General features: G+C 39.3%; 1 pseudogene; it reads right to left on the reverse strand.

Annotated features, from left to right (window-relative positions):
- Positions 1 to 2,482: 2,482 nt before the first annotated feature.
- Positions 2,483 to 6,551, reverse strand: LOC106735480 (heat shock protein HSP 90-beta-like; annotated as a pseudogene).
- Positions 6,552 to 8,034: the final 1,483 nt, after the last annotated feature.

The following is an 8,034-nucleotide window of genomic DNA, read 5'->3' on the forward strand; positions in this document are numbered from 1 at the left end:
TACTGCAATCCCTTTTCTTCCATTCTCCTCTCACGATCTTGGGCATGCACGCACACACACCCGGCCTGAGTTTAAGCCACCGGGTCTGGGACCGGGTCTGGGACTCAAATTGTGGTCGACTACATGGGAGTCCAGTGACATAGCCATTACGCCAACTGCTGGTCCCATAATCTGAGAACTTCTTTCTGGCCACTCTTGTGTTGGATTTCATCCTTTTTGGACATTGTATTAACCTTGTTCTTTACATGGAGTGTGTTGCTCAGTAGCTTTTCCCCTAGAACACTCGGTCTGAAGGAATCGAGATTGCTCAGAAATTCAAGAAGAAAGACGATTGGTTTTTAAAATACGCTTTGGTCTTGATGTTTGAACAAGAGCAGAAAAAAATGTAAATAAAAAGTCATTTTGACTAGATTAGAGTAAGAAAGTTTTTCTTTAGGAGAACGGTTGTCATATTAGAGGTCAAGGCAGACAAACTAGTTGTCATATTAGAGGTCAAGGCAGGCAAACCTGTAAGGCTGAAGAGGTGCACTGCTTGTAAATATGTCTTAATTGTCTGTCACTAGGTCAGAGAGTATGACTGGGTCCAGAGAAATCTACTAGAGGAAGGGAGGTAATATCTCAGGTGATAAACTGAAATAACATTTTCTGAGGGGTTGTGACACCGAGAACTATTGAGAATCACTCTTATAAAGGTACATTTGGGGCAACCACCCTATTCCACAATGGGATGGTGATACAAGGTGGCTGCATTTGAAGGAAGAATGAGATGATTGGAGACACCATGTTGAACATTGTTATGGGGAGCTTGTAGGAGGCAATTATTTTAGGCGAGGAAGCAAGTATGCTGTGTATCCAGAGAGAGTATGTGCAGGATATTCACTGAATCAGAAACCTAAGAGAAGACTTAGAGGTAAGAGGAATCAGGGAGGACATGAATATTTTGTTTAAACCATGTCCTGGAATTCCTAACTTTTCCTGAGTAAGAACCATTAAATTCTGAAAGTCATTGGAGGGAAACTCCTGCTCTTTCTTTCATAGTTGCTCATTATCCTTCCTAAGAGAGAGATGACTTTTCCTTGTAACACTGCTTTTACAACTTGTCTCCAAACTTTTCAAATTCTAAATTTTAAATATATACAGCTATTTATATATTCATCAAACCTCAAAATTGTGGTTTAAAAAATATTGCATATACATGTTAGCCCCTTCTGGAATATTTGTTTTCTGGACTAATCTCCCCAGAAGGCACATACATTCTCCACTGACTCATGTCCTCACTTAGTAAGCCTTCCTGGAGCAGAGTATTAGAAGGTCTCAGAGGGATTTGTCTTTGTCCTCTTCTTGAGTCTTGGCCTGCAAGAAGTCCATTCGTATTTAGCAAACTTCCAGCTGAGCAAGTGTCTGATTTATAGACTCTCTTTGAGGAAATGCCAAGGTCTAGATTGGGGGTAAGTTCAGAAAACTTCGTTTTGTTAGTTTGAATTTATTTATTTATTTATTTTTATTTTAAAAATTTGATGAGAGAGAGAGAGAAAGAGAGAGAAAGGGAAAGTAAGAAAACAAACTGCCAGGTCCAGGACTTGAACTGAAGTTAGCCATGTGGGAATCCAATGCCTTAACCACCACACCACCTACCAGACCCAGAAGAAGCTTCATTTTGACCACGGATGTGAACTTTGTTCTTCAATCATGCCTGGGTTTTAAAAAAGCTGATCTTTTTATCCCTAATTTCTTGGTTCATTTCTCAAAGAGTTCAAACCTGAGAGCACAAGAGATGAGTTTACCACCTCAGTGAGACTCTCACGTCAAGGAATGTGTTTTAGCAGAGTTTAAGACATTTATGTCATGGTAGAAGAAATGGAAAATAAAAACAAAAGTCACTCCTAGTCTGTGGTTAGGAGATTCTGAAGTAGAATTAGAAAAACAACTCAATGGGGGACCAACAGGTGGCACAGTAATTAAGTCCGCAGATACTCACATAGCAGACCACGGTTTGAGTCCAAGACCAGCGACTTGAAAATCATCCCTGGTGCATGTCCAAAAATCTCAAGAGGAGAATGTAGGAGAGGATGTTGTGGTGTGGCCTAGGAGGGTAATTTCTCACTTTTCCTCTCACCAGTAACTGTACATGCTCTATGGCAAAAATTTATAGATATAAAGAAGAAAGAAGAACAATTCAATGTCCTTTTAGAAGTTTGCTGACTACATTGGGACTTGAGGTGAAGATTCTAACCTGCTTTTATTGGGAAATAGGGACATAGTCTACCCAGGAGTAATATTCTGAGTCACATTTTTTTTACTAAAAATTTTAGCATTAGATTAAGCAAGTTGGAAACTATTGAGCAACAATATTGTGAGGCATAGCATGAGATCCTGTAAGGAAATGATATGCATGTGATGAAGACATTGCCTTTTTAAATCATTGTGTTGAGGCTATTTATTTGTTGAAAACATAGACATAATCCTATTATAAAAGAAGATGTTATTTCAAAAAAAGTATAAGAGACATCATCTCATCTCCAGACTGGGATGTGTGATAGCACAGCAACTCAGAAAGGCATCACTGGTTAGTGGGGTCCTTGTGGATTCCAAGCTTTAGGTTTGTAGAGAATGTCTCACAGAAATCTTGTAGTTCTCCTTGCCTTCTGCCAGCTCAGAGAAGAGATCAAGGCACTTCTTAACCATGTTTTTGCAAACAGCTTTCAGGATTTTACTCTGCTGGAGCATTTCTCAGGAGATGTTCAGGGGCAGTTCCTTAGAGTCAACCACACCATGGATAAAGTTGAGATACTTTGGTATCAGCTCATCACAGCTGTCCATGATGAATACATGGTGAACATAGAGTTTGATGTGGTTCTTTGTCTTTTTTTTTTGGAGAGGTTTTTGCTATGGGGTGCGTGCACTCACCAGACAGACAGAGAGAGACAGAGAGATAGAAAGTGAGAAATCACCCCCCCCCGGGGGGGATGGTCACACCACAATCCCTTCTCCTTCATTCTCCTCTCAGGATCTTGGGCACGCACGCACGCACATGCGCCTGGCGTGAGTTTTAAGCCACCAGGTCCGGGATGCAAACTGTGGTCAACTACGTGGGAGTCCAGCGACATAGCCATTACACTAACTGCTGGTTCCCTGTCTTTTAGTTCTCAATGAGTTGACATAAAAGGAAGCCCAGTGAGGGATAAATAGCAATGACTTGAATTCCACCTGACCTTTCACAGAGAAGTGCTTAACAGCCAAATGGTCTTCTCAGTCATTGGTGAGGCTCTTCTAGAACTCTCCATCTTCCTCCTGGGTGATGCCATCAGGGTTTCTGGTCAAAATGGGCTTGGTCTTGTTCAGTTCTTCTTGATCAATGTAATTTTTCTTAATCTTCTTGGTCTTCTTTTTTTAAAAAAAAAAAATTATTTACTTTATTTTATTTATTCATTCATTTAATTTTTTTTTTAATTTGACCAGAGAGACACAGAGGGTGAGAGTGAAAGAGAGAGGAAGTGAGAAAGCAAGCCACCAGATTCAGGACTCGAACCCTGGTCGGCCATGTGGGAGTGTCCAGCGCCTGCTGGTCCCAATCTTCTTGGTCTTCTTTTTCTTGACCTTACCATTGTCATCTTCCTCATCTGAGCCCACATCTTCAATCTTGGGCTTCTCTTCATCATCCTTGTCTTCCTCCTCTTTCTCACCTTTCTCTTCCTCTGCCTCATCATCACTGATTTGCTTCTCTTGTCCCTTCTTAAGATAAAGGGTGATCAGACAGCTTATGAACTGTATGTGCTTCTTCACCACTTCTTTTACCACCTCTCTCTAAATATTCTGTCTGAGTTTTTTTAAGGTGGAGGATCACTTTAGTACCTTGATCAATAGGCTCACCATGATCAGCACATGCAGTGAAGGAACCTCCAGTAGAAGGTTCCCAGGCATACTATTCATCATTGTGCTTTGTGATCACAACTACTTTCTCTGCCACTGGATAGGGAGAATAAAACCCTAACCAAACTGCCCAATTATGCAAATGTCTGCACCAGCCTGAAGAACCTCCATAAAAGCTTTAGTACTAGACTTGGTAATAGTTCCCAAATTATTTATGAGATTAGCCTTGGTCATGCCAATGCCTGTGTCCACCAAAGATATGTTCCCGAGGGTTGAGGATGATGTCAATTTTCAGCTCTTTACTACTGTTCAACCTGGAAGGGTCTGTCAAGCTCTATAGCAAATCTTGTCCAGGGCATCAGAAGAATTAGAGATCAACTCTGGGAGGAAAATTTCCTCATTGGAATAGAAGGTATTGATGATCAGAAACGTGACATTGGACAATTTCTGCCTGAAAGGCAGAAGTCTCCACCTCCTCCTTCCCATGGGTATTTCCTCAGACATTTGAGGAAAGATGAATACTAGAAAGAAAAGCAAGTACTAGAGAGCAGGGTGGGCTGGGACTGGGTCTAATTCACACATGGCACCTTGGCTGCATGGGGAAAGTCACCCAATTTCTTAGAGCTGCTAACTGGCAGGATTAAGAAGGACCCAAGTAGTTTTTAAAATAGTTTTTAATTTTATTATTATTGTTATTTTATACATTCAATTGCTATACAGAACTAGAGCAGTTCTGAAAAAGTCAGTACCAACAAGCTTTTATTTTCCTCAGAGATGAGTCTCTAGTCATATAGCTTCCCTCTGAGATAACGGAAATGAGTCAATTATTAAGGTGTGAGATTTTCTAAGCATTTTAATGGTACTACTGGATTATACACCCTAAGAAGAACTGTTGATGATAAATGTATTTGAATTTAGAGAATTCCAACATGCCATCGTAATTAAAAATTCAGATTTAATATCACAATAAATATGTATATATATATATATATATACGTGTGTATAGATATGAACATACATATATACATAGATATATTTCTGTTTGTACATGTATATGGTCATGCATTGTTTAATGACAGGGATTCATGATGAGAAATGCATTGTTAGGTGATTTCCTTGTGTAAACACCTAGCATATACTTGTACAAAACCAGATGATATAGTCTGCTATTCACTTCAGCTACATGATACAGCCTATAGGCTCCTCATGGGTCACCGATGTATATGTGGCCCATAATTGAGCATGATACAGTCCAAGGCTGTATATACACATATGCATATATGTATATAAACAGAGATAAGCAATCGAGTTATGTATGTGAACAGAAGGTGGACCTACAGTCCTTGCCAACTCATGCCTACCTGGATCAGACAGTCGTTCCTATCTTGTTACAGGGACTTGCTGTACTTGCAAAAGAAAGACCACCAAACCCCATTGAATTTCTAGCATCTTATTTTTTAAAAAACAAAGCACAGTTTGAAGATCGAAACTGACTTATTGGGAAGAAAAGAAAAACTTGGTTGCTACTGTAGATTTACCATGATTACGAGGCAGCTTATAATTGCCATAATTCCCCCCCCCACCCCTTTTTGGAAGTATAAGAACCTTCAAAACAACAGAACTTATTTCCGGAGTTTCAGAAGAGAACCTATTTCCCTTATTTTGATATAATCATCACACTTATTTAATGAGCATACTCTGTGCAATTTTTTTCTCAGATTGTCTTTGTTTTTAAAATAATCTTCAAAATAAACTGTCAAAATGCCAGGAAAAAAAAAAGATACACTGAAAATTGGGGCTAGCAAGGGGTGTGGTGGTTAAGGCACTAGACTCCCACATGGTTGACTGCAGTTTGAGTCCTGGACCCAGTGACTTGAAACTCATGCCCAGCAAGTGAGTGTGTGTATGTGTGTGTGTGTGTGTGTGTGTGTGTGTGTTTGCATGTGTGTGTGTGTGTGTGTGTGTGTGTGCTCAAAATCCCTAGAGGATAATGTGTGTGCTCAAAATCCCTATAGCGAAATGGAGGAGAAGGGATTACAATGTGGCCACCCTCCTCTAGGGGGTGATTTCTCTCTTTCTGTCTTTCTGTCTGTCTCTCTGGAAAGCACATGGGACCTATAGAAAAAAAAAAAAACTCTTACAAAAAAAAGATACACTGAAAATTAACAAAACATGCATTTTTTTAAAATAAGTATGTACACACGTTACACACACACTCCCCTTTACCTTTGAAAGTCTCAGATGACTGTCTAATAACACAATGTTGCTGCTGTAATAAATTACCACAAACGTACTGATTTAAAACAATACAAATAGGGGTGGGCAGGTGGTGTGGTGGTTAAGGGCGCTGGAGTCCCCCATGGCCAACCGTGGTTTGAGTCCTGGACCTGATGGCTTGCTTTTTCACTTTCCTTCTCTGTTCAAATTAAAATGAATGAATGAATAAATAAATAAATAAATAAATAAATAAAGTTAAATTAAAGAAAACAATACAAATATGTTATAGTCTGGAGTCAGTTTGAGGTGGTTTTCACTGGACTGACATTAGGCATGGTGTGTCTGCAATATAGTCTGAGGACCCCAGGGAAGAGTCTATTTGCATGTCTTTCCCAGCTTGCATTTTCCAGCTCACGGGCACCTTCCATCTTCAAAGCCAGCCCTTGCCAGTGAGATGATCTCATGATGCCACTTCCCTGGATCTGGAATTTCTCCTCCCCCTTTCTCCATCTCAGGACGCTTGTCATTACATGGTGTTCACGCTGATAATCCAGCATAAACTTATTTTAATGTTAGCTGATCAGCAACCTTAACTCCACCTGCAAGTAGCCATGACACTGTCCATTTGGAAGGACAGAAAGGGAACAATAACTCATCCAATCCCAACATGAGAGGCATACGGGCAGCTGGGGTTCTGAATTTGTCTTCACTACATGAACTTCTTTGAACTTTGATAAAAAACAAATACAGTTCTGAAATCATAATGTAAATGGAGAAGACATCATTTTAAAGCATTTGGTCTTGAGAAATCTCAATGCAAATGGTTTGGTTGATTATGTACCATTTCATGTCTGTGCATTCTCTGTGCTATTTTTGTTTACGGGTTTATTTCATATGGTTGTTAGTGTCATTTTTCCAGGGCTGGAAAAAAATTCTTTAAAAAAATTTTTTTAAAGAATAATTAAGTCATTTACTTACTTATTTTAAAATTTGACCAGAGAGCGACACAAACAGAGAGATAGGGAAAGTGACAAAACAAGCCACCAGGTCCGGGACTCAAACCGTTGTTGACCATGTAGGGGTTTCTGGTGCCCTAATCAGCACGCTATCTGCTGATCCCACTGGAAAAAATCCTAACAGCACTAATAAACCACATAATTAAGATGACCATACACACAACACATATGTCCTTATTGTTAATGATCTTTTAAGTGAGAGTCAAAATGGAGTATATTGTACAGATATTAACACGCTAAACTTCATAAGCTATTGCTTCCAAAGATACACTGACAGTTAAAATGGCATTTCTGGGAAAATGAATATGTAACATCCTGAAAGTCTGCATCTTTCATTGGTCCTCGTAATAGGTTCATGGTTTCATTTCTTTTGTTTTGCTCAAGTCAGTAATGTAAATATTAAGCTCCCTCTATTAGTGCCCCTTAAAAGTAAGTTGATACTTTCGAGCTTTTAAATGGACCTAAATGGTTTTCAGGAATTTTCATTTCTGTTTTCCACTAGCCAAGGAGACCCTAAGGGTAGGACCATGCCTTCTTTGTAATCCCTCACGACCCCTGTATAGTCCATTAGGGACTTAGTAGGATTTGTGTTATTATCTTGGGAATATGTAGCTGGTCAGTAGTTGTCTATAAAAATAAACAAGAAATAAGCATTGGTATTTACCTGGGAAAATGGTACAAATCTCAACTATTTGCATAAAGTACACTTTCAAAGTCTCTGTTTGAGTCAAGCCTTGAGAGTATAGAAAAGTAAGAGTTCTACATTGTTTACAACGTCATTTTAGTTAAAATGAGTGAAGTTGTCTCCTTGACCCCCCAAACCAAAAAATCAATGAAAATAAATTAAAGTTGAGCTTGAAGCCACTCGTTCCCTCCTCCTCCCCAAGTTTCTAATTGTTTTTGATGCCTGATTTTGCGACAGCCAAAAAAA

Source organism: Tupaia chinensis, unplaced genomic scaffold (genome assembly GCF_000334495.1).
Source record: "Tupaia chinensis unplaced genomic scaffold, TupChi_1.0 Scaffold000004_1, whole genome shotgun sequence".
Lineage (NCBI taxonomy): Eukaryota > Metazoa > Chordata > Mammalia > Scandentia > Tupaiidae > Tupaia > Tupaia belangeri.